Source organism: Oryctolagus cuniculus, chromosome 18 (genome assembly GCF_051225735.1).
Source record: "Oryctolagus cuniculus isolate XC-2025 breed Fujian yellow rabbit chromosome 18, ASM5122573v1, whole genome shotgun sequence".
Taxonomy (NCBI): Eukaryota; Metazoa; Chordata; class Mammalia; order Lagomorpha; family Leporidae; genus Oryctolagus; species Oryctolagus cuniculus.
This window is the reverse complement of record NC_142884.1, coordinates 41,925,480-41,952,233: the sequence shown is the minus strand read 5'-3', so window position 1 is coordinate 41,952,233 and position 26,754 is coordinate 41,925,480. Positions and strand designations below refer to the sequence as shown.

At 42.2% G+C, this 26,754-nt stretch overlaps 1 pseudogene; it reads left to right on the top strand.

Moving 5' to 3' along the window:
• Positions 1 to 303: 303 nt before the first annotated feature.
• Positions 304 to 26,754, top strand: part of LOC100349706 (large ribosomal subunit protein uL3-like) — a 45,457-nt pseudogene continuing 19,006 nt past the window's right edge.

Sequence of the window (26,754 nt, the reverse complement as noted above, 5' to 3'; positions counted from 1 at the left end):
TATCAGAGGGCCAGGGTTTGAATCCTGACTCCAGGTCCCTGCTAATGCAGGTTGGCAGCAGACAATGGCTCAAGTAGACAGATCCTTGACACCCTTGTGGGAGTCTCAGATTGGGCTCCCAGCTCCCAGCATTTGGGGAAGGAACCACAAATGAGAGCTCTCTCTGTCTGTGTTTATCTTTTTCTTTCTGTCTCTCTCTGCCTCTATCTCTCTCTCTCAAATGAACAAATAAAATTTAATAAATAAATAAATAAATGAAGCTTTTGTCAGGTAATTCTAAAATTTCTATCATTTGGCAGCAGGATGTCCCACGGGGAGTTCTTGACTCACAGACACAAGTCCCTGGGCTCCTTGCTTCAGAAGCACAGCTGCAGGCTTGACGCCTCCAAGCCGGTGCACCTCACAGCCATGCTGAGCTACAAGACTGGCATGATTCACATCGTGCAGGAAGTTGGTGAGCCGGGATCCCAGATGAACAAGAAGGAAGTTGTGGAGGCTCTAACCAGTGTGGAGACACTGCCCAGGGTGCTTGTAGGCATCGTGGGCTATGTGGAAACCCCTCAAGGCCTCTGGATCTTCCAGGCCATCTTTGGGGCCAGCATTGTGGCATAGCGGTAAAACACTGCCTGCAGTACTGGCATCCATATGTGCACCAGTTCATGTCCTGGCTGCTCCACTTACAGTCCAGCTCCCTGCTAATGTGCCTGGGAAAAGCAGTGCTTGGGCCTCTGCTCAAGTGCCACCAATGTGGGAGACCTGGATGAGGCTCTTGGCTCCTGGCTTCAGCCTGACTCAGCACTGGCCATTGCAGCCATCTAGGCAGTGAACCAGTGAAAGATCTCTTCTCTCCCTCTCTCTGTCGCTCTGTGTGTGTGTGTGTATGTGTGTGTCGTTTCCTCTCTCCATAAGTCTTTCAAAATAAATTAAAAAGAAAAAGACCATCTTTGCCAAGCATATCAATTATGAGTGAAAAGGCATTTTTACAAGAACTAGCATAAGCCAAAAAAGTAGACCTTACCGCGTATGGCAGACATGGCGGCAAGAAGCATCTGGAGAAGGACTTCAACAGCATGAAGCACTGCCGGGTCATGCACATCATCACTGCTCCTGTTTCTTCCACAGCAGCAGAAGACCCACCCGACAGAAATCCAGGTGAACAGGGACACCATTGCTCATAGCTAAAAAACTGGATTGGACCCATGAATGGCTGCAGCAGCAGATCCTGTGAATCAAGTGCTACCCAGGATGAAATGACTGATGTCATTGTTGTGTCCCAAGACAAAGGCCACAAAGAGGCCACCAGCTGCTGGCACACCAAGAAGCTGCCCCACAAGACCCAACGAGGCTGTGAAAAGTTGCTTGTATTTGGAGCATGGCACCCTGGAAGTGTGCCTTTCCCTGTGGCATGGGCTGGGCAGAAAGGCTACTACACCACATGGAGATCAACAATATCTACCAGATTGGGCAGGGCTACCTGATGGAGGAAGGGAAACTGACCAGAAACAATGCCTCCAGATGGGTACAATCAAAACAGCTTGGTCCTGGCACAAAAACAGACATGTGGACCAATGGAGCAGAATAGAACCTCAGAAACGAATCCACACATCTACAACCAACTAACCTTTGACAAATGACTAAAAATCACTCCCTGGAGAAAAGAGAGTATCTTAAGAAATGGTGTTGGGAAAATTGGATCTCCACATGTGGAAGTACACCCTATACAAAAGTCCACTCACAACTGATCAGACATCTAAACCTAAGACCTGAAACCATCAAATTACTAGAGGAAAACAGGGGGAAATACTGTAAGACATCAGCACAGGAAAAGATGTCTTTGAAAAGACCCCAGAAGCAAAGGCAATAAAAACAAAAATAAACAACGGGTTTACATCAGACTAAGAAGCCTCTTCAAGGCAAAGAAATCATGAAAGTGACAGGCAACCAACAGAATGGAAGAAAATATTACCAAACTATTTGTCTGATAAAGGTTTAATATCCAGAATATATATAAGGAGCTCTAGAAGCTCAACAGCACAAAACAAGCAATCCAATTAGGAAATGGGCAAAGGACAGGTGCAGGCATTTTTCAAAGGATGCAAATGGACAACAGACACATGAAAAGATGTTCAGGAAATGCAAATAAAAACCACAATGGAGTTCTACCTCACCCCAGTTAGAATTGGCTATTATCCAAAAATCAAAAAATAATAAGTGGTGGTGAGTTTGTGGAGAAAGAGGTACCTTATTATACTGTTGTTGGGAACATAAACTGGTACAGCCATTATGGAAGACAGAATGGAGACTCCTCAGAAATTAAAAAAAAAAGTCTACCATATGACCCCAGGCATTCCATTACTGGGAATACACCCAAAGCAAATGAAATCAGTGCTTGTAGCTTCATGTTTATAGCAACTCAATTCACAATAACTAAGACAATGAATCAACCCAGATGCCCAACAACTGATGACTGTGTAAAGAAAATGTGTTATATATACACTATGGAATACTACTCAGCCGTTAAAAATGAAGTACTGTCTTCTGCCACAGAATGGATGCATCTAGAGACCAGCATGTCTAGTGAAATGAGCCAATCTCAAAAAGAAAAAAAAATCATATGTTTTCTCTGATTTACAGTGGCTAATATAGATAGGACCCCAAAAAACCCATAATAAAACATGAATGAAACTGCCACCATGGGATTTGCCTTTTGTTTATAACACTTGTCTGTATTATTGATGAACTGTGGTGTTTCTATTTTCAATGTGTTCAACTCTAGTGGAGCATTATGCCTGTGATTATAGAGTAAATAAAAAATACGTTATCACAAAAGTTAAAAAAGAAAAAAGAGGAACAAGAAGGGAGGGTGGGAAGTATCATTATATTCCTTTTTAAAATATTTATTTTTTAACTTGAGAGGCAGAGTTACAGACAGAGAGAGGGAGAGACAGTGAGAGAGGTCTTCTATCCACTGGTTCACTCCCCAGATGGCCACAATGGCTGGAGCTGGGCTTGACCTGAAGCCAGAAGCCAGGAGCTTCCTCCGGGTCTCCCACGTGGGTGCAGGGGCCCAAGCACTTGGGCCATCTTCCACTGCTGTGCCAGGCCATCAGCAGAGAGCTGGATTGGAAGAGGAGCAGCCAGGATTTGAATCGGTGCCCATACGCGATGTCAGCACTGCAGGTGGATGCTTAACCACAGCACCAGCCCCAGTATCATTATATTCTTAGAATTATTTCTATGAATTACTTGAAATAGTTTCTCTTTAAATTAATGAAAAAAATTTTAAAGAAAATGACAACTGAAAATAAAAGAATAACCTCTCTACCGACTGCGACCTAACAATAACATCAAACCTCTGGGTGGCTTTATCCACAAAAGGGAAGTGACCCATGACTTTATCACATTGAGAGGCTGTGTGGTAAAGACCAACAAGTGAGTGTTCACTCTCCACAAGTCCCTGCTATTGCAGACAGAATGGCTGACCCTGGAGAAGGCTGATCTGAAGTTTATTGACACCACTTCCAAGTTTGGCCATGGCTGCTTCTGGACTGTGGAGGAGTAGAAGGCATTCATGGAACCACTTAACACAAAGACTGAATCACCAAGGAAGAAGGAGTTTAATGTCAGGAACAGACTGTGCAGCTGGTGGGATCTCAACAGAACTTACTTTCCAGTGGGAGAAAAGAAATTTCTATCATCTTGGTGCAGATACATATTGATAGTCTTTTTTTAATTCAATTTGAGATCATTTTGGTTCTTCAAACTATTCTTAGTGATTTTTGATTGAAAGTTGGACATTTTCATATGTTATGAAACTCAAGATCCTATTTTAAACCTGTGTAAGCTCTTTCTGACACCTCCCTGCTGTCTTGTGATCAGTGGGAGTAGAAGTTCAGATTCTTCTCAGCCTCCTCTGACACTGTGTGTTGAGGGCTCCTTGCTACTGCCAAACAGAAGAATGATTCCAGCTCCCCATGCAGTCTCCACTGCCACTGGGATGGGATGACCTCATTACTACTAGGCTATTGGGAAAGTTCCAACTCTCCATTTGTCCTGCTTCTGCACCTACACATGGGGAGATGAAGGGCACTTGCCAACTGCTAGATGCAGTGGAAGTCCAAGTGCACCATGAGGTCTCCACTGATGCTGCAAGGCATGAATCCAAGCTCCCTGCTTGGCCTTCTCTGGCAGCTCCTCCTTAGGGTGATGTTGGAGTGCTTTATATACTCTCACTTTTGGTGGCACGGGTGGGGATGGGCCATGGTGTTGGGTTGGAGTGGAGAAGCTGTTGTCTAAGTATTTTCTATCTTGTTTCCTCTTTCCTAGACTTTTTGGGCCTTTTTCCTCCATCTGCATCCATTATTATTTCCAGGTTCTCAGCTCAGTATTTTCAGCTCCATGGGCAGCATATGTGAGACCAAAGGAAAATCCAGAGAACTCATCATCTCGTTGCACACCAGAACCAGAGGTTCCTACCTGACCTTCTCAAATTTCTTAGTCCGCCTGTGTTTTTTTTTAAACATTGGCCGAACTACATCCATTCCAGGAAGATTTTTTTTTAAGATTTATATACTTATTTATTTGAAAGGCAGAGCTACAGAGAGGCAGAAGGAGAGAGAAAAAGAGAGAGAGAGAGAGAGAGATCTTCTATCTGCTGGTTCATTCCCCAGATGGTCACAACAGCTGGAGCTGAGCATATCTGAAGCCAAGAGCCTGGAGCTTCTTCCAGGTCTCCCACATAGCTGCAGGGACCCAAGTACTTGGACCGTCTTCTACTGCTTTCCCAAGCCATAGCAGAGAGCTGGATTGGAAGTGGAGCAACTGAATCTCCAATCAGTACCCATATGGGCAGCTGGTGCCGCAGGTGGAGGCTTAGCCTACAGCACAGGCCCCCTCACTCTATTTAGTTAGTTGTTTGATTCTTTATTTCTGTCAGCTGTGGTTTGTGATTTCTGAGCACAGGTTTTTACATCCTTTGTCAATTTTGTCCCCAAGCGTTTTTGTAGGATTTGATGTTATTGTAAGTGGTATTAGCTTTTAAATTTCAATTGCAATTGCGCATTATACAATTTATTGTACCGTTTATTTTTCTGTATTGATCTTGTATTCTGCAACTTTGCTAACATCCCTTATTTGTTCCAATAGTTTTTGTAGATTCTTCAGGATTGGCTGTGTAGAAGATCATGTCACCTGCCAATAAAGAGAGCATACCTCTTCCTTTTCAATCTAAATGTCTTTCATTTCTTTTTCTTGCTTTTGCTGGCTAAGACCTCTAACAAAAGGTTCAATAGAAGTGGTAAGAATAGACAGGCTTATTTCCTTCCTTATCTCAGGGAGAAAGTATTCAGTCTTTCACCATTAACCGTGGTGCTAGTTGTATGCCTTTTTGTAGTTGCCCTTTATTGGGTCAAGAAAATTCTCTTTATTACCAAGCTTACTGGGGGATTCTCTTTAAAATCACAACTAGATGTTGAATTCTGTCAAATGCTTTTTATGCATTTATTGAAATGCTCATGCGGTTTTTCCTTTTCCTGTTAATAAGGTGAGTTACATTATTTGATTTTCAAATGTTCAATGAGCTTTGCATTTCTGGCAAAAGAACACATTTGCCTTTGAAAAGAGTTAAGGGACTATCTTTTGCAAACAGAGGATTAAGATAAAGGCCACCCATAAAATGAGATCTTCCTTTTTCAATTAGGATGAAGTGCCCAGGAGTGACAGAAGACAACTGGCAGCACTTATAGGCCTGAAGCAAGCTGGGCACAGTTCCTGTATCACACAGCAGAACCCAAGCAGAAATTAGAAATGTGTGAGATCATTTGATCATTGGGGTCTCTAGGACCAAAACGATGAGCACCTCTGTAGTGCTAGTGGCTCGGTGGGATTGGATGCTATGGCTCTGTCACATATGACTTATTGCAATCACTATGGAGAAACTCACAGCCCACTCCTCAATTCCAAGGCCTGAGTCGATTCACACCAAGAGCTCCTGGAAGAAAGAGGGGGCCAAGGGAATACTGAATAATAGTACTAAGTTCATAAATGGGTATTAGAAATCTCCCTTGCCATGGCCAATGGGACTAGAGCCCAGGGTAACAGATGAATAAGGAAATGAAAATACAAGAGCCACTCAAAAATTATTGGACTCTAGCTTTGAGCCAGCAAGAATTCCTTGGAAATTCGAAAATGTGCTATGATCCACTGGTTAGAGTGTGGGCTTATCAACAGTGCCGGCCATCTCGCTCTCTTTCTCTCTTTCCTTCCCCCCTCATTTCTCCTCACCTTCCTCCCTCTACCCTTTTCTTCTTTCCTCCCCCCTTACTTGTCTTTTCCCACCCCCTCTCCTCCCTCTGACTCCTCTCTCTCTCTCATACTAGAACAAAAGAAATGGTTGAAGCTCAGTCACTGTAGCTGTGTCACCCTGCAGAGAAAGCTGCTGGCTGTCCATGAATATCCATGTTCCCATCTTCAAAGTAAGCAAAGCTTCTCCAACGATGAGCCACACAGGCTAGACTATTGGGTAAAAAGAGGTAAGTTTATTTTTACAGTCAGTGAACTGGAAGGTCTTGCCTACAGCCCTAACACATACGGTAGTGGTCAGTTACTTTCTTTGATCTCAGGTAGAGCGTCTAATCTTTCTGTCAAGTCAGTGATCTCTATATCCAGTATAGTGATTGCGATTTTGAATACCCTCTAAGCAAATACCATCATCAGTCTTCAGTCATTGCGTTAGCTGAATGGGAATTAGTAGGCAGTCCTTGAAAGCAATGCTCTATGACAGGAGGCCCAAGCTCCAGCAGAGCCCACCGGTTGCTGCCAGTTTTGGGCTCCTCTCCTCCCATAACAGATTGTCCATACTTAGCTGAACACGTGGCTGTCTAGATGCCTTTGAAACCAAGTGTTTGACTCCTTCCTAGCCAATGGGACATAAACAGAAGCAAGTGTGCAGCTTCTAGGTCGTGCTTCTTAATGATGGGGGAATGCCCTTCCCTTGCTCTGTGTGGGATGCAAATATGGTGAGTGACATCTCGTCCTAGAGGGCCAGGGAAGCATAGTTTGCAGCGGGGGAGAAAAATCAAATAGCCTTTTATTGCTAGAGTTGCACATACTTTGCAGAAGGTCTTCAGAAAGTTCATGAAAAATGCATTTGGATTTTTTAAAGATTGATTTTATTTATTTGAAAGAGCAATAGAGAGAGCTAGAGAGTGAGAGAGAGGAAAGAGAGAGAGAGAGAGATCTTCCACCTGATGGTTCACTCCCCAAATGGCTGCAATGGCTGGGGTGGACCAGGCCGAAGCCAGGAGCCCAGAACTCCATCCAGGTCTCCCACATGTATGGCAGGGGTCTGAGTACTTGGACCATCTTCCAATACTTTCCCAGGCACATCAGCAGGGAGCTGGGTTGGAAGCAGAGCAGCCAGGACTCAAACCTGTGCTCCATCTGATGTGGGATGCTAGTATCCCAGAGAGCATCTTAACTCACTGCACCACAATGCCGGCTGCTCAACCCACTTTTACACCACAATAAACTTACCCTTTGATTTCATTTTCCACGAACTTTTCGAAGTACCTTCATAGGTAATATAATATAGACATGGCACCATATAATGCCATCATATAATATAGACTCTTAGTACCAGGGACTTTTGTGAGAGACAGGAAAACTTTCTAGTTTATTTGCTATATGTTTGGGCAGGACGTTGCGGGGGGCAAGGGGTTGGGGGCACAAGATTCTGTCCGACCGGATGCACACATCATGTTCTCAAAATCAAACTGAGACACTGACAGGGAAACTCAAATGTGTGGACTGAGAGAAGCAGAAGGCCTTGGCCTCAGCAAGGCCACTGGCTCATGAGCTGACATGGCAAGCTCATCCCCTTCTCTGGGTCTCAACTTCTCTATCAGTGTAGCCTCTGCCAGGCCGGACAGCCATGATTAAGATGAGACCATACCATGCCAAACACACAGTGAAAAAGCAACAGGCAAAATCAAGACCTGCCAGAGGTGAACAAATTGAAAACGTTGTCAAAACACATATTATAAGGTCAACGTCCTGCCCTTTCTATTCCCCACCCTTGGTGTTGTTCTCCAAGACATTTGTGTTTGTGAATAAATCTTGCACATTCAGTGCCAAAATTCCATCTGCCTCCTCCTGCTGAGAAGTCATAATGCCATGTTTATGACACCAAGCTCGGTTTCCATGGGGATGATTGTGTCAATGTAATTCCAGCATTATGACTTCTGGGTGTGCTTGAGAAGATGGGTGAAAGCAATGGAAAATCTGCAGATCTCTACATCTGCTGTCACCCTGATGACTGACAACATCACGTCCACAAGACCCAGGCCCACCCAAAGCTGAGATCACTCCTCTTAGTGCTGAAAAGGACACTTAACCCCTGAGCTCTTCCTCCTTGGAGTTTTTGATCTGCATCCTTTTTAATGTTTTCATCTAGTTTTTAATACCACATAATTTGCATGATGCAACTGCAAGGCTTTTATCTGCTCCATTTCATTGCATACATCTTTCATCTGGGTGGGGACCACATTAAGCTCATTTTGAATAATGGCTTCTATTATTTAAATCCATTTCTCAAATTCAATTTTACTAAGAAACTATCACTCCTACTCCATCAGCAAATATGGAAAGTTATATGTAGAGGTCCCTCCTGAAATTTTCCACAGAGTAAAATAATGTCACCCATTTAAGTGCATGCTTTGGGCACTGCAAATTCTGAGTGAGTACAATTTTCCACAGTTCTATTTAATATCAAAGTTAGGATTCTTTAAAAATTGCCGATTATAAAAGTAACTCATGTTTACTATAAGCAAAACACTGAAGAATCTAAGGTAGAAAACAGTGTTTGATGCAAAAACATTGCCATGTATTTTCCAGATTTTTAAGCATAAAGAGCAAGGAATAGTTACATAAATTAAATTATATGATGCTGTACCAGACAGGATTTTCCAAAGATGGCCACAACATCGTGCCTAATCCTGTGCATCTCCTGCAAGCGTTCTTGTCTCTCGCCTGGCAAGAAATGCTTTTTTTCTTAGTACCCTTGAATCTGAGCAGGCTTTTGGATCGGGTCAATCAATAGCATACTGCTCACATAATGCTATGCTACTTCTGTGCCTTGCTGTATTAGTCAGCTTTTTGTCACTGTAGTACTTAAGGCAACTTAACTATGTAAGAGGAAGAGATGTCTTTGGCTCAGAGTTCTGAAGTTCAAGGTCTGGCAGCCCCATTGATTTGACCTCTGGTGGTGACCTTTGTGCTGGCAGAGTCCCGCGGTGGCACAGGCATCACATGGTGAGAGGGAGGAAGCATGCATGTCTGTGTGTCTGTCTTCACCCTTACAAAGCCTCCAGAATTCAAAGAAGGGGCTCCCCACTAACCTCATCCAATTCAATCCCTTACCAAACACCCCGTCTCTCAATACCACAACTGGGATAAGTTTTCACTCCCTCAGTACCAATAACTTATGGCTTAGGTTTAAATTTCTGCATGAGTTTGGGGGTCAAATATTCAAATAATAGCAATATTTCATAACTTGCCTGACCACTTCCATTTCATGTTTCTTGAAAACCAGCCACCTGTAAGAAGTGTATTATCCTGAGCCCACCTTCACACTGTGAGGAAGCCCAGAAAATCCTGGGAGATGAGATTTCTCCTCGGGAGGGAAAGAAACCAAAGTATGCCAAGGCACCAGAAGCAAAAGTGAAGAAGCCACTTTGGAATAGATCCTTCTGTCCCAGCTGACTCCATGTGAGTCAGAGACAAACCATGGATCCGAGCCCTTTTTGACTGTTAACCAGAAGCGGATTTAGCTGCTGATGCTGGTTGTAACATTAACAATAGGTAACAAACACATGCTTTGAGTGGATTTTTGTGTTAAACAAAACCCACCTCATCTCTTTTAGTGAATATCACAGTACTCTGGTATAATCACTTAGCATATGTTAATTAACTCACCCCTGGTAGGAATACGTTCAGACTATTTTCCCTTTTATTGTGCTGCATGAACATTTCTTTACATATATCTGTGTGCACCTGTCTGTTTTCAAGGGTGAATCCTTGTGAGTCCTATTACTAGGCCAAAATAGAACTCAGAAATTACATTTTGATATCTGCCACCTGATTATATTTCAGAAATGTACAAATGTATTTGCACACCCGAAGTATAGGACAGTTTTTCTTTCCAACACTTTCATCATCACTGGATTTTATCAAAATTTATAATCTTAGTCACTTTATTGAGATATATATAATTCCATTTTTGCTATTCATTCCTTCTATTTGATAAAGTGTTTATTTATAAAATATAATCCTGAAGTCATTTTAAAGTTTAGTTTCTTTATATAATAGATACTTTTAATTTCTATAAATTTTATAGAAATTGTCTTTTTAATGAATATTATAACATACATATTATTGCTACTTAAAAGTATTTCCATTATTCTTCCCTTTGCAGAGAAGCACAGGAGAAATAAATTTTCCCAATGCCTTGAATTTTTATACAACCATGTGCCTTGTTTTGAAAAAAAAAAAAAAAAAAAAAAGCAAAATGACAGACACCAATTCCCAGAGAAAACCTTTAATGATTACTGGTGCACAATCCTGTGTTCTCTTGACCTCTGCCACACTGATCAGGAAAACATGTGTTGATAGGAAGATTCCATAAGACCTAAATGGCCTTGAAGGCTAAGGCAACACATTGAGAAAATTGCCTGGAAACTCTCCCAGGCCTTCGTACTTTGCAAGGGCAAGAAATAAAATGTTGTTTGGTTGGACTGTGTGTTGCCTCCCTCGACTTCTTTTGTTTGTTTGTTTGTTTTTTGTTTGTTTGTTTTTTTGTTTTTTGACAGGCAGAGTTAGAGAGAGAGACACAGAAAAGTCTTCCTTTTCCATTGGTTCACCCCCTAAATGGCCGCTACGGCCAGCACTGCACCGATCCAAAGCCAGATCTTTAATTTAAGACATTTCTCTTTGTTAATGTAGCTACTTAATGCTATTAACTTCCCCCTTAATATTGATTTTGCTGCATCTCACAGGTTTTTTAAATTTTTTTAAATTTTTTTGATAGGCAGAGTTAGAGAGAGAGAGAGAGAGAGAGAGAGACAAAGGTCTTCCTTCCATTGGTTCACCCCCCAAATGGCCGCTACAGCAGCGCTGATCGGAAGCCAGGAGCCAGGTGCTTCTTCCTGGTCTCCCATGTGGGTGCAGGGCCCAAGCACTTGGGCCATCCTCCACTGCCTTCCTGGGCCACAGCAGAGAGCTGGACTGGAAGAGGAGCAACCGGGATAGAACTGGCACCCCAACTGGGACTAGAACCCGGGGTGCCAGCGCCACAGGTGGAGGATTAGCCAAGTGAGCCGCGGTTCTACTCACACACATATATCAACACACCAAATATGGGTCAGCTCACAGAAGCATTTAAAAATCTGCTATAGGTCTTTGGATATTTTCTCTTCATGTTCACAGTACTATACAAATATACATACTAATATTTGTATGTAAAATGGAATTTTAGTCATTTGATAAAAAGGAAACAACTTTACAGCCTTTTCTGCATATTGTATTTCTTAATCAATAATAGGCAGCAGGTGAGCCTTTGCCTTAGCAGTTTAAACTGTAGTCAAGATGCCCACATCCCACATGGGAGTGCCTAGATTCAATGTCCAGAGGTGTGGCTCCCCACTCCAGCTTCCTGCCAATGAAGACCCTGGTAGGCAGCAGATTATGTCTCAAATAATTGGGTTCCTGCCATCCACATGAGAGACCTGGATTGAGTTCCTGGCTCCTGCATCTGTCCTAGCTCAGCCTGAGATGCTGTAAGCATTTAAGGAGTAAACCAATGGATAGGGGAGCATCTCTCCCCCCCCCCAACTTCCAAATTTAAGAAATTAAAAAAAATAAATTTTAGAGGGACTGGCATTGTGGTGTAGTTGATTAAACCCGTGCCTGCAATGTCAGCATCCTTTATGGGAACTGGTTGGAGTCTCGGCTGCTTCACTTTCAACCAAGATCCATGCTAATGCACCTGGGAAAGCAGTGGAGGATGGCCTAAGTGCTTGGGCACTTGTCACTCATGTGGGAAACTCTCATGGAGTTCCAGGCTCTTGGCTTCAGCCTGCTTCAGCTCCAGCCATTATGGCCATTTGGGAGTGAACCAGTGGATGGAAGATTCTCTCTCTCTCTCTCCCTCTCCCTCTCCCTCTCCCTCTCCCTCTTCCTCTTCCTCTCCCTCTCCTTCTATCTGTAACTCTGCCTTTCAAATAAATAAATACGTATTTTAAAAGTAAAGGAATGGTAGAATAAAGCCACCTACTGTAGCTCTAATTCACTCATTTTACTGTTTGTTCAGTAGAATGTAGTACATGTGCAATAGAATTTATTAAACCAATACTCCCCTCTTGACAGGCATCCACTTTGATCTAGTTTTGTGCCTTAAAAACAATGCTGCAATAAACATTTTGTGCATTAACATGTCCGTCAATACATCTGCTTTTATTTCTATTGGCATTTTTGGGAGAAGCCTGGAAGGTTAAATGATATATGCGCTTTCATTTTTCACAGATGCTACCAGATTACTTCTGCCACAGGCCATGACAGCGCACATTTCTGCCGAAATATGAGTGCATTCTTCTCTTTAAATTCTTAGGAATATTAAGTGTTATAGCTCTTTCTAATGAATGTAAACTCGAATCTCATGGCTCCTTCAATTTGCATTCTCTCGACTTTAACCTTCTTTTTCACATCTGAGGCCATTTACTCAGCTCATCTGTGACTTTTCCTTAACCATTTTTTAAAAAAGATTTATTTTATTTATTTGAAAGGCAAAGTGACAGAGAGGGGAGGGAGGGAGAGAGAGAAAGACAAGAGAGAGTGAGTGAGAGAGAGAGAATCTTCCATTTGCTATTTACTCCCCAAATAGCCACAACTGCCAGGGCTGGGCCAGACTAAATCCAGGAGCCTAGAACTCTATCCAGGTCTTCCACGTGGGAGCCAGGGGTCCAAGTACTTGGGTCATCCTCTTCTGCTTTCCCAGGTGTGTTAGCAGGGAGCTGGAATTTTTAGCTGCCATTTCTCTGATGGTTAATGATGCTGAGAACCTTTCATTTGCTTCTTGGCTATTCACTTGTCTTCATTTGTAAAATGTCTATTCCAAAATTGGGTCCTTATTTTACAAAGACCTTATGCCTTGCTTCTAATTGGGTTGCTTGACTCCTTATTTTTGAGTTATAAGAATACTTGGTAGTTTCTAGGTTCAAATCCTTTGATGTGTGCTTTGTACATTCTAGATACAAGTTCTTAGCCTGATGTATGTTTTGCAACAGACTTTCTCCTAGTCTATGTCTTGCCTTTTTTAAAAACAGTGTTTCTTAAAATCCAAAAGCTTTTAAATTTGATGGAAGTTGATTTCTGTTTTTAATTTATACATTAAGCTTTTGGTATGTCACTCAACAAAGATGTTTTCTTCTGGAAGTTTTACAGTGTCAGGTCTGTGATCCACTGGGGCTAATTTTTTCTATAGTGTTAGATGGGGTGCTGGTTTACTTTATGGATGTGAATGTACACTTGTTAGCACCAGAGACTGAAAACACTGTATTTTCCTCCTTTTCTTTGGCACTCAATTCACCACATGTAAGTGTGGATCTATTTCTGGACTTTGTTTTGCTTCATGTGTCTCTATGACTTTCCTTATGCCAATCTTGATTGCTGCTGATTTACACTAAAGTCTAAGTCTTCCACATTGATTTTTCTCTCTCTTTTTTTTTTTTTTTTTTTGACAGGCAGAGTGGACAGTGAGAGAGAGAGACAGAGAAAAAGGTCTTCTTTTGCCATTGGTTCACCCTCCAATGGCCGCCGTGGCCAGTGCGCTGTGTCCGGCACACTGCGCTGATCCGAAGCCAGGAGCCAGGTGCTTCTCCTGGCCTCCCATGGGGTGCAGGGCCCAAGCACTTGGGCCATCCTCCACTGCACTCCCTGGCCACAGCAGAGAGCTGGCCTGGAAGAGGGGCAACCGGGACAGAATCCGGCGCCTCTACTGGGACTAGAACCCGGGGTGCCAGCGCCGCAGGTGTAGGATTAGCGTATTGAACCGCGGCACCAGCCTTTTTTTTTTTTTTTTTTTTTGGACAGGCAGAGTGGACAGTGAGAGAGAGAGAGAGTGGAGAGAGAGAGAGAGGTCTTCCTTTTCCATTGGTTCACCCCCCCAGTGGCTGCTGCAGCCAGCGCATTGCAGCCAGCGCACCACGCAGATCCAAAGCCAGGAGCCAGGTGCTTCTTCCTGGTCTCCCGTGTGGGTGCAGGGCCCAAAGACTTGGGCCATCCTCCACTGCACTCCCGGGCCACAGCAGAGAGCTGGACTGGAAGAGGAGCAACCGGGACAGAATCCAGCACCCCGACCCGGACTAGAACCTTGGGTGCTGGGGCCACAGGCGGAGGATTAGCCTAGTGAGCCACAGCACCGGCCTTGATTTTTCATTTTCTAAGTTCATTGCCTTCCTTTATAAATTTATAAATCTGGGTTGGTTCCAGGTCTTAGCTATTGTGAATTGAGCTGCAATAAACATTAAGGTGCAGACAGCTTTTTTGTTTGCCAATTTAATTTCCTTTTGGTAAATTCCAAGGAGTGGGATGGCTGGGTTGAATGGTAGGGTTAGACTTGTATAAAGAAATTATGGGACATGTACTCTATAGAATACTATACAGCAGTCAAAAACAATGAAATCCAGTCATTTGCAACAAGATGGAGGAATTTGGAAAACATCATGCTGAGCAAATTAAGCCAGTCCCAAAGGGACAAATATCATATGTTCTCCCTGATTGGCGACAACTAACTGAGCACCAAAGGGGAAACCTGTTGAAGTAAAATGGACACTATGAGAAACAGTGACTTGATCAGCTCTTGTCCTGACTGTTGATGTACAATGTAATACTTTATCCATGTTAGTAGTTTTTTTTGTTCTAGTAAAATTGGTTGAACTCTGTAATTAACACACAATTATTATTAGGTTTTTAAATTTTAACTGAAAAGTGATCCCTGTTAGGAATTTGGAAAACATTATGCTGGGTGAAATAAGCCAGTCCCAAAGGGACAAATACCATATGTTCTCCCTGATCAGTGACAACTAACTGAACACCAAAAAGGAAACCTGTTAAAGTGAAATGAACACTATGAGAAATGGTGACTTGATTAGCCCTTGCCCTGACTGTTGATGAACAACTTAATACGTTATCCCTCTTAGTATTTTTTTGTTTATTTGTTCCACTTAATACTTTTGGTTGAATACTGTAATCAATACACAGTTATTCTCAAGTGTTGAAACTTAACTGAAAAGTGATCGCTGTTAAATATAAGAGTGGGAGTAAGAGAGGGAAGAGATGTGCAATTCGGGACATGCTCAAGCTGACTTACCTCAAACCACCTACATGAAAGATCTCCGCGAGTGAGATCCCAATGGAAAGAACAGGTCATCAAAGAAGGAGGTACCTTTCTCTGAAGGGAGGAGAGAACTTCCACTTTGACTATGACCTTGTCTAAATATGATCAGAGTCAGCGAACTCAAAAGGCTTCCATAGCCTTGGCAACTCATGACAAGACCCTAGGGTGATTACTGATGCCATAAACAAGAGTGTCAACTTGTTAAGTCAACAACAGGAGTCACTGTGCACTTACTCCTCATGTAGGATCTCTGTCCTTAATGTGCTGTACATTGTGATTTAATGCTATAACGAGTACTCAAACAGTATTTTTCACTTTGTGTTTCTATGGGGGTGCAAACTGTTGAAATCTTTACTTAATATATGCTAAACTGGTCTTCTGTATATAAAGAGAATTGAAAATGAATCTTGATGTGAATGGAAGGGGGGAGGGAGAGGGAAAGGGGAGGGTTGTGGGTGGGAGGGAAGCTGGGGTGGGGAAAGCCATTGTAATCCATAAGCTGTACTTTGGAAATTTATATTCATTAAATAAAAGTTTAAAAAAATTATAAATCTGCTGGATTTCTCAAAAGCCTAGAGCATTTCATTTTTTCGGACCCTGGAGCATCCTGGTTATGGAGCCCAGACTGGAAGGATGTGGTTACTGAGTGATCCCAGATTAGATGGACTCCCAGGGAACAGATTTACCTTCCTACATGAAACAATGAACAACTTACACAACATATATTAAAGAACGTTCCTCGCGACATTGGGCAGTAGATAAAAAAAGAACAGTGGGGTCGGCGCCATGGCTCACTTGGCTAATCCTCCACCTGGGGCGCCGGCATCCCATATGGGTGCCGGGTTCTAGTCCCAGTTGCTCCTCTTCCAGTCCAGCTCTCTGCTGTGGCCCAGGAGGGCAGTGGAGGATGGCCCAAGTGCTTGGGCCCTGCACCCGCATGGGAAACCAGGAAGAAGCACCTGGCTCCTGGCTTCGGATCAGCGCAGCATCGCGCCAGTGGTAGCGGCCATTTGGGGGGTGAACCAACAGAAGGAAGACCTTTTTCTCTGTCTCTCTCTCTCTCAATGTCTATACCTGTCCAAAAAAAAAAAAAAAAAAAGAACAGTGACTCCTGAGAGATGAAATACAAATAAGGTGAGCCCCACAATTGCCCTAGCGATGACTGGACAGAATTTCCAGGCACAGTACAGGGAAAGACAGTCCAGGTGGAGCACAACAACCTGCCCATACTGAAGAGAAAGAGGAAGGCTGGGGACCACGGGGGCTGCTGAGCAGCTAGAATCACAGGGCAAGGTGCTGAAGAGGAGAGCCATCGAGAAGGAGAATGCCAGAGATCTCCAGAGTCCTAGCACACATCAGCACGTGCGCGTGAGAGAAATACCAAAAGGAGTAAAGGGAAAACTCCTTCCAAAGAACTGGAAAAGTGCCTGCTCACATGGTCTGGAGTGGGAAACTCCTCAGAATTACAGGTACTCATAGAAGGCTCAAAACAGCTTTTGTCTCCTGGTGTAGAAAATATTACCATAGACTCAATGTTGCTGTCTTCCCTCCTAACGAAGCTTAAAGCAAGACCCAACAGAACCAAATTGTTTCCAATTATCTTAGCATCCAAAAATAAAGTCCAAGGATATTTATAGCAACACAGTAAGGTACAGCACCGAACAAGAAAATTTCGCAGAGCTGACATACACTCAAACATCATGAAGCATGCAAAGTAGCACAAATACAACCCATAATAAGAAAAGCCAAGCAATCAAACTGACCCAGAAATGACACTGGTAATACAGTTAGCAGACAAAACACTTAAACAGTCATTATGACTGCATTCCATATGTTCAAGAAGCTATGGGAAGGTTGAACGTGCTAAGTAGGGATATGGAAATATTTAAAACACAAAAATGAAAATACCCAAATTGAATGTTTATCTTTTTTTCAGTCCTCTTCTGTTCGGTTTGGATAATATTTATCACTCTGTCTTCAAATACACTTAACTTTCGTCTCTCATATCCAGTTGGATTTTTAAGCACATCCAGTGAATTTGTAATTTCAGAAATATTATTTTTTCAGCCATAAAATTTCTATTTTTTATGATACAATTTCCTTATCTGTGCTGCAATTTTCATTCACTGAAAATAGTTTTATTTTATTTTATTGAGGAGTGAGACTATTTGTAGCCTCTTGAGAATATGTTTGTATGTCTGATACTTTAGATTACATCCTGGACATTATGAATGTTAGATTGTGAAAATTCTGGATTCTGCTATTTTTGTCTTATGAACGTCTCTTACTTCCCCCTTTGTTTTGGCAGGTCATTTTCTTGCCAGGGCATAAACTTCAAACCGTCTCTGGAACAGTAGCTCCAGGCTGTGTGCAGGTCTCTGGTGTTCGCCTGAGATGCGAGGAGTCTTCTGCACATGCGTGGACTGAGGCAGCAGGACATGTGGGCCCCCAGGCCCGCCCAATCTCGCCAGTGTTCCACCGTCAGTGTGCTGGTTCTCCAGGCTGCAGGGAAGGCAGGCTTGTTCAAGCTCCCCCAACCCCGCACCTTGTGGAGGCGCGGAGACAGGCGCTTTGGGGAGCCTCTTACATCCCATTGCTCAGGTAAGTAGGCACGTGCTCCTAGAGACACCTGCTGCTCGGCACTGTCCCACACTTTCAGGTCTCTCCCTGTGTATTATTATGTTTAGGGTTTGCATTTGTTTTCTGCAGTAGGAGAAAGGGTAGAGCAGATGAGATGTCCAGAATGGCCTGAGTCCACCATAACTGGAACCCTGGGGGAGACTGAGGAACTTGCTTTTGGAAAGGATTAAGTTGAGAGTCAATCTAGTTGGGTGGAAAACTGTTCTAGCACATTTACTAAATAATCCATATAATTTTCCTCATAGAATTAACCATATTTGTTATATGTTAAATTCTCTACCACTGCTACTTATTTTGAAGCCTGTTTTGTAATTCTGTCTATTCCCATACAAATGTGACATTGATTGAAAAACAATCCTAAAAGGTAAATTCTCCATCATGGTTATTCTTCATAGTTTGTACAAATTATTCTTAGGCACTTGCTATTTTATATATATATATATATAGTATATATTCTAGGATTAGAATATATATATATATTAGGATTATTTGTCCATATCTTTGAAAGCATTTTATTAATTGGAATTGCACGAGGTTCATATACCCAATTAGGGAGGACAGATCCTTAAAGTAAGTCTTCCCATCCAAGGACAGTTTCCTCTGGGAGATCATCTATCAGCAGTGAAGCTTATTATTCTGTTTACCAGTTTCTTTTTTTTTTCTCTTTTATTTATTTATTTTTTTAACTTTTATTTAATGAATATAAATTTCCAAAGTACAGCTTATGGATTACAATGGCTTTCCCCCCCCATAACTTCCCTCCCACACACAACCCTCCCCTTTCCCATTCCCTCTCCCTTCCATTCACATCAAGATTCATTTTCATTTCTCTTTATATACATAAGATCAGTTTAGTATATATTAAGTAAAGATTTCAACAGTTTGCACCCACATAGAAACACAAAGTGAAAAATACTGTTTGAGTACTAGTTATAGCATTAAATCACAATGTACAGCACATTAAGGACAGAGATCCTACATGAGGAGTAAGTGCACAGTGACTCCTGTTGTTGACTTTACAAATTGACACTCCTGTCTATGGCATCAGTAATCTCTCTAGGCTCCAGTCATGAGTCGCCAAGGCTCTAGAAGCCTTTTGAGTTCACCAACTCTGATCATATATATATATATTTTTTTTGCCAGAGTGTTTTGGCTTTCCATACCTGAAATACTCTCATGGGCTTTTCAGCCAGATCCGAATGCCTTAAGGGCTGATTCTGAGGCCAGAGTGCTGTTTAGGACATCTGTCATTCTATGGGTCTGCTGTGTATTCTGCTTCCCATGTTGGATCGTTCTCTCCCTTTTTTGTTCTGTCGTGTTTACCGGTTTCTTACAAAGCATATGACAAAGGAAGCACGGGAGGTCACAGAGGGTGAGGGTGGGAGAGAGGGCATGGAGCGCCCATGTTCTCCCGGGCACCACTGTAGGACCATCACCACGTGTTCACCGTCCAGAAGCCTCTGAGCCCTGTGCCTGAGAGAGCTCCTTCCTTCCTTCCTTCCTTCCTTCCTTCCTTCCTTCCTTCCTTCCTTCTTTCCTTCTTTCCTTTTTTTCTTTTTTTTTAATAATTATTTATTTATTTGAAAGTCAGAGTTACACACAGAGAGGAGAGGCAGAGAGAGAGAGAGAGAATCTACCATCCACTGGTTCACTTCCCAATTGGCTGCAACAGCGGAGCTGCATCCATCCAAAGCCAGGACCCAGGAGCTTCTTCCGGGTCTCCCATGTGGGTGCAGGGCCCCAGTTACTTGGGCCATCTTCTGCTGCTTTCCCAGGCCAGAGCAGAGAGCTGGATCAGAAGTGGAGCAGCCAGGACTTCAACCGGTGCCCATATGGGATGCCAGCACTTCAGGCAGCAGCTTTACCTGCTACATCACAGTGCTGGCCACTCTTTGTATTTCTTTCTTCCTTCTTTTCTTTGATTTTGGATTAGTATGTATTACTTGTACATTTCTATGGATTATAGTGTAATATTTCAACACATACATATGGCACAAACCAGTAATGCCAGACATTTAGTGCCTATATTTCTTTTTTTTTTTTTTTTTTTATTTATTTTTTTTTTTTTTGACAGGCAGAGTGGACAGTGAGAGAGAGAGACAGAGAGAAAGGTCTTCCTTTGCCGTTGGTTCACCCTCCAATGGCCGCCGCGGCCGGCGCGCTGCGGCTGGCGCACCGCGCTGATCCGATGGCAGGAGCCAGGAGCCAGGTGCTTTTCCTGGTCTCCCATGGGGTGCAGGGCCCAAGCACCTGGGCCATCCTCCACTGCACTCCCTGGCCACAGCAGAGGGCTGGCCTGGAAGAGGGGCAACCGGGACAGAATCCGGCGCCCCGACCGGGACTAGAACCCGGTGTGCCGGCGCCGCTAGGCGGAGGATTAGCCTAGTGAGCCACGGCGCCGGCCTAGTGCCTATATTTCATTATAATTATAATAATAATAATTATTATTCATGCTTGGAACCTACCAGTCTCTCTCCTCTGGTTCTTTATACTGAGTATGAAATATTCATTTTTGTCTTTTATCTTTTTTATTTGTATTTATTTGAAAAGCAAAGAGAGAGAGAGAGAGAGATCATCTTCCTCTGGTTTACTCCTCAAATGGCCTCAATCGCCTGGACTGGGCCAGGCGGAAGCCAGGAGCCAGGAATTCCACCCAGATCTTTCATGTGGGTGTCAGAAGCCCAGATGCTTGGATCAGTCTCTGCTGATTTCCCATGTACATTAGTAGGGAGCTGGATCAGAAGTGGATCAACTGGGTCTCAAACCAGTGCTCATATGGAATGCCGGCATTACAGGAAGTAGTTTAACCCACTGCACCACAATGCCAGCTTTAGCATTTCATTCTTTTTAATGGCTGAGTAATATACCACATCTTACTTGTTTTTAAGATTTATTTTATTTATTTGAAAGAGTTACAGAGAGAGGTAGAGCCAGAGAGAGAGAGGTCTTCCATCTGCTGGTTCACTCTCCAATTGGCCGCAACGACCAGAGCTGAGCCCATCTGAAGCCAGGAGAAAGGAGCTTTCTCAGAGTCTCCACATGTGTGCAGGGGCCCAAGGATTTGGGCCGTCTTCTCCTGCACTCCCAGGTCATAGCAGAGAGCCGGATCAGAAAAGGAGCAGCCGGGACTTGAACCGGCGCCCACATGGGATGCTGGCACTGCAGGCTGGAGCTTTAACCTGCTGCACCACAGCGTCAGCCCCATACTGCATCTTGATTCATTCAGCCATACATGGATACCTAGATTTGTGTCATGTCGTGGTTGTTGTGAACAGTGCTGCAATGAACATGAAAGTGCAGGTATCTCTTTCATACCGTGATTTCATTGTGTGTGTGTGTGTTTGTGTGTGAAGGAAATGAAGTACTCACATTTTTTTTTTTTTTTGACAGGCAGAGTGGACAGTGAGAGAGAGAGAGACAGAGAGAAAGGTCTTCCTTTGCCATTGGTTCACCCTCCAATGACCGCGGCGGCTGGTGTGCTGCAGCCAGCGCACCGCGCTGATCCAAAGGCAGGAGCCAGGTGTTTATCCTGGTCTCCCATGGGGTGCAGGGCACAAGCACTTGGGCCATCCTCCACTGCACTCCCTGGGGCCATAGCATAGAGCTGGCCTGGAAGAGGGGCAACCGGGACAGAATCCGGCGCCCCGACCGGGACTAGAACCCGGTGTGCCAGCGCCACAAGGCGGAGGATTAGCCTAGTGAGCCGCGGCGCCGGCCTAGCACTCACATATTTTTAAAAGGGGTAGCTGGTTCACTTGGTGGAACTATTTTTAGTTTTCTAAAGAAACTCCATATTGTTCTCCATAATAGTGGTACTCATTTGCATTCTCATCAGCTGTGTATTAAGATTTCCTTTTCTCTACATCCTTAGCAGTGCTAGCTTTTTTTTTTTTAATGTTTTTGATAATGGTCATTCTAACTAGAGTGAGATGATGGCTCATTGAGGATTTGGTTTGCATTTCCCTGATGGCTAGTGATATTGAGTATTTTTCCATGTATTTTCTGGCCATTTAGATTTCTCATTTTGAGAAATGTCTATTCAAATCCTTTGCCCATTTCTTTATTTTTAAAAAGATTTATTTATTTATTTGAAAGGCTGAGTTACAGAGAGTCAGAGAGAGAAAGAGAGAGAGAGAAAGGTGTCTTCCATCTGCTGGTTTCTTCCCCAAATGCCTGCAATGTCCAGAGCTGGGCTGATCTGAAGCCAGGAGCCAGGAGGTTCCTCCTGGTCTCCCACGTGGGCGCAGGGGCCAAAGACTTGGGCCGTCTTCTACTGCTTTCCCAGGCTATGGCGGAGAGCTGGACTGGAAATGGAGCAGTGGGGACACAAACTGGCGCCCATTTTGGATATCGGCACTGCAGGCAGCTGCTTTACCTGCTATGCCACAGCGCAGGCCCCCCTGCACATTTCTTAACTGAATTGCTTGAGCTTTTTCTTGTTGAGGGTTTTGAGTACCTTACATATTCTAGATATGAACCCTTAGGCAGGTGAATAGTTTGAAAATGTTTGCTCCCATTCTGTCCATTGTCTTTTCACTCTCTTAACTGTTTCCTTTGCTGTAGAGAAAAACTTCTTCATTTGATAAAATTTCGTTTGTCTATTTTTGTTTTTGTTGCCTGTGTTTCTTATCAAAAAGAAAATCACTGCCTATGCTAGTTTCTTGAAGTGTCTCCCATATGTTTCTTTTTTTTTTTTTATCTTTTATTTAATGAATATAAATTTCCAAAGTACGACTCATGGGTTACAATGGCTTCCCCCCCCATACCGTCCCTCCCACCCACAACCCTCCCCTTTCCCACTCCCTCTCCCCTTCCATTCACATCAAGATTCATTTTCGATTATCTTAATATACAGAAGATCAGCTTAGTATACCTTAAGTAAGTATTTCAACAGTTTGCTCCCACACAGAAACATAAAGTGAAAAATAATAGATGATTTTTTTTAAATGATGATGAAATCAGATCAGACCTATTGTCATGTTTAATCCCAGTGAGAGTCAAGTTCCCATATGTTTCTTCTAGTAGTTTCATAGTTTTGGGTCTTACATTTATATCTTTGATCCATTTCAGATTGGTTTTTACATAGGGTGACAGGTTGGGGAGTGAATCTTGTCTTCTGCCTACAATGTCTAGTTTTCCCAGCACCTGATCTTTAGTGGAAGACTTTTTGTTTTGTTATTTCAAAGATTTATTTATCTGATATGCAGAGTTACAGAGAGAGAGAGAGAGAGAGCGCAAGAGAGAGGTCTTCCACCTGCTGGTGCACTCCCCATGTGGTCACAATGGCTAGGCATAAGCCAGGCTTAAGTCAGGAGGCTGGAACTCCACCTAGGTCTCCTGTGTGGCTGCAGGTTCATGTCCCATCTGCTCTGCTTCTAATCTCACTTCCTGCTATGGCTTGGCAAAAGCATTGGAAGATGTGCCAAGTGTTTGAGCCTTTGCCACCCAGGTGGGAGACCCAGATGAAGCTTCTGGCTCCTGGTTTCTGCCTAGTTCATCCCTGGCAGTTGAGGCCATCTAGGCAGTGACCCAGAAATTATAAGATCTCTCTTTCTGTCTCTCTCCCTCATCCCAGTCTGTAACTCTGACTTCCAAATAAATAAACCAATCTTTTTTTAAAAATGCATACTTTTTTAGTTTTCCCAAGACTTTCCTATCTCCAGGGTATGTTTGTGGCACCTTTCTCAAATATCAGTTGATTTTAGATGCCGGGAGTTATTTCTGGGCCGTCTGTTCCATCCATGTGTGTGTGTATGTTTGTAAGCCAATACCACGCTGTGTTTGTTACAATAGTGCTATAGTGTGTCTTGAGATCTGGTATTGTGCTGCCTTCAGCTTTATCCTTTTAGTTCAAGATTGCTTTGTCTATTTGTAGTCTTTAGTGCTTCCATTTCAATTTTAGGGTTTTTTTTCTAGTTCTTTGAATAATGTCATCTGTCTGATGTGGGGACTGTGTTGAATCTGTAAATCATCTTGGGTAATATGGACATTTTAATAATATTCATTCTTCCAATCTATGAAGATGGGAAGTCTTTCCATTTCTTTATGTCTTATTCAATTTCGTTCATTACTGCTTTGTAACTTTCTTTGTAGAGGTCTTTCACATTCTTGGTTAAATTTATTGCAAGGTATTTTATAAAATTTTATTTTATTTTTGCTGTCATGAATGACATAGTTCTTATAAGTTCTTTGTCAATGAGTTTATTATTAGTGTATAAAAATTCTATCAGTTTTGTGTTTTGGTTTTGTATCCTGTAACTTTACTGAATTCAGTTATCAATTCTAATCATCTTGTGGTGCAGACTTTTGGTTTCTCTGAACATAGACTGATGACATCTGCAAACAGTGATAATTTGATTTCTTCCTTTCCTGTTTGTATGATTTGTATTTCCTTTTCTTGCATAGTGGCTCTAGCTAAAACTTACAATACTACATCAGATAAAAGTAGTAAAAGTGGGTGTTCTTATCTGGTTACAGACCTTAGAGGAAATTCTTTCAGTTTTTCCCCATTCAAGAAGAAGTTGTCTATGGGTTTGTCATATATTGTTTTCATTATGATCAAGTATATCTCATTTGTTCAAGCTTTTCATTATAAGAATTGAATTTTATTCAATGCTTTTTCTACATCTACTGAAATTATCAGAATATTTTTATCCTTCATTCTGTTGCTGTGATATATTGCATTTATTGATTTACATGTGTTGACCTATCTACATTTATCCCTAGGATAAAGCTCAATGAATCATCATGGATGATCTTTTTCGTATGTTAGATTCAGTTTGCTAGTATTTTGTTAAGAATTTTTGCATCTATCTTCATTGGGGATATTGGCTATAGTTTTCTTTTTGTTGTTGCAGTGTTGTTGTGTCCTTGTCTGACTAGGGAATTAAGGTACTGGTTTCAGTGAATGAGTTTAGAAAGGACCTCCCTACCCCTGCTTTTAAATTCTTTGAATAGTTTAAGAAGAACTGGTGTTAGTTCTTCCTTAAAATTTTGGTAGGACTCAACAGTGAAGCCATCTAGTCCTTGGCTTTTCTTTGTTGGGAGATTTTTATTATCAATTCATTAGTTGTTATTGGTCTATTCATATTTTCTATGTCTTCATCACTTTGGGTAGTTAGATTTATCCAGAAATGTATCCATTTTTGTAAGATTTGCAATTTGTTGACATATAGTTGTGCATAATAGTCCTTAATGATTCTTTGTATTGGTATTAATTATGTATCCCTTTTCATCCCTGATTTTAATTGAGTCTTCTTTTTTTTCTTTGTTTACCCAAGGGTTTGTCATCTTTATTTGTCATATCACAATACTGACTCTGCATTTCATTGACCTTTATTGTTCTTTAGTTTCATCTATTTCTTCTCTAATCATCATTATTTTATTTGCTTCTACTAACATTGGATTTGATTTGTTCTTGTTTTTATAAGTCCTTGAAATTCACTGTTAAATTGTTTATATTTTTCTGTCTTTTTATGTCAGTGCTTAATGCTATACACTTCCCTGTTAGTATTGCTTTTTCTGTATCCCATCAGTTTTACTACATTCTGTTTCCATTTTCATTAGTTTCAAAGAATTTTTCATTTCCCTTTTCATTTCTTCAATGTCCCGCTGTTCATTTAGGAGCATGTTGCTCAGTCTTTGTGTATTTGCATTATTTCTAGTTTCTTTTGTTGTTGATTTCTAGTGTTAGTCTATTGTAGTTAGAAAAGATACATGGGGCTGGTGCTGTGGCGCAGTGGGTTAAAACCCTGGCCTGAAGCACCAGCAGCCCATATGGGCACTGGTTGGAGTCCTGGCTGCTCCATTTCCAATCCAGCTCTCTGCTGTGGCCTGGAAAAGCAGTAGAAGATGGCCCAAGTGCTTGGGCCCCTGCACCCACGTGGGAGACCCGGAAGAAGCTCCTGGCTTCTGGCTTCAGATCAGCGCATTTCCGGCTATTGCGGCCATCTAGCGAGTGAACTAGCAGATGGAGGACCTCTCTGCCTCTACCTCTCTCTCTGTAACTCTTTCAAATAAATAAAATAAATCTTAGAAAAAAAGAAAAGATATATGATCTGATTTTGATTTTTTTTAATTTGTTGAGAATTGTTCTGTGGCCTAATATACAGTCTGTCCCTGAGACTATTATGTGTGCTAAGAATGTATATTGTGCAGCTGTTTGTTGAAATGTTCCATAAATATTTGTGACGTCTGTTTGGTTTGTAATGTAGTTTAACTCAGATGTTTTTCTTGATGGTCTCTTCATTGATGAAAGTGGGGTATCAAAGTCCCCCACTATTATTGTATTGGGGTTTATTCCTCCCTTTAGTTTTTATAATGTTTGTTTTATAAAATTGTCTGCATTGGCATTGGGTACATATATATTTGCAATCATCATATCTTCTTGTTGAATTGATCCCTCGATCATGACCTTCTTTATCTCTTTTAAGTTTTTGTTTTAAAGTCTTTTTTGTCTGGAATAAGTATAGCTACTTCTGCTTGCTTTGGTTTCCATTTGCATGGAATATCTTTTTCTGTCCCTTCATGTTCAGTCTGTGCATGCCTTTATGGGAGAGTTCCTTGCAGGGAGCATATTGTTGGGTCTTGTATGTTCATCCATTCAGCCAGTCTGTATCTTTTAACATGAGTATTGAGTCCATTTGTATTCAAAGTTATTAAAGATG